The following is a 1,201-nucleotide window of genomic DNA, read 5'->3' on the forward strand; positions in this document are numbered from 1 at the left end:
GGTGTACAACTTTGGAGGACAAAGAAGAATCTGGACGTGCTGAGGATGAAGATGATGAAGTTGTTGGTGGTGATAATGATGGGGTTGAGGAGGATATAAAGGACGACGTAGAGAAAACTCAAGAAGGAGACGAATCTAGACGTGATGATGATGCAGAGACAAGAAGAAAGAAACGAATGAGGTTCAGCCTTCCGTAGATATAGGAAATATGTTGAGATTTTGCTTTGGCCTGGCCTCTTCACTCACGCATGGCCAGCTCTTTCTTTTACTCTGTTCTTGGTCTCACTTGTACACTCTCTGTTTTGTTCACTCACTCACTCTGTTTCTCTACTTGTGTTACAATGTCATAACACAAGCACACTCTCTCTTTACTCTCTCTCCCACGTTTGTCTTTGTTCATGTAGAGAGAAGAGAGATTACTTTGATTGTCTACATCGTTCTTTCTCCAAATCTTTTTCTTATTAGACTTGGATTACATTCTTACAACAACACACTTACATACTTGTAGTAGTTTTACTCTTAACTACTACACACATGCACTTCCTTACACTACAAGAAAGCACGCCTGTTGCAAGGGAAATTTGCAAGGGAAAAATTTCCTCGCAAATTCGCAACGGAGCCGCAAGGGCATTGCGACGAAAATAATTTTCCTCTCAAAACGCTCGCAAATTTGCATCAAAATAGTTTCCTCGCAAAATTGCAACCAATTTCCGAGACTTTTCCGCAAACTCACGCAAACTCGTCGCAAATTTGCGATAGAAGCTATCGTCGCAAATCCGTTACAAATTTGCAAGGAATTTGCGTGAGAATTGCAATATTATATATGTTCGTTGCAATTCCGTCGCAAAAAAAACAGATAGGTTGGTGAACACGTTTTTTGTTTCGTGTAACTAATCTCGCAAAAAAAAAACATATAGGTTGGTGATACACGTTTTTTCTAAGTGTAACTAATATTTGCAAGGGACAAATCTCTCTCGCTAATCCCTTGCAAAGGGGAAAGGCATCGTAATTCCGTTGCAATTTCCGTCGTAATTCCCTTGCAAGTGTCTTGCAAATATTTTTCAGATGTCTATATATAGCATCTGTGAGAAATGAGCGACCATTGGAAAAAAAACTAAAGAAAAAAGAAAAAAACGAAAGAAAAAGAAAAAAATGAAAGAAAAAAGAAAAAAAAGTTGAGATAAATATATTTGCCGTGTGT

Source organism: Brassica oleracea, unplaced genomic scaffold (assembly GCF_000695525.1).
Source record: "Brassica oleracea var. oleracea cultivar TO1000 unplaced genomic scaffold, BOL UnpScaffold00758, whole genome shotgun sequence".
Lineage (NCBI taxonomy): Eukaryota > Viridiplantae > Streptophyta > Magnoliopsida > Brassicales > Brassicaceae > Brassica > Brassica oleracea.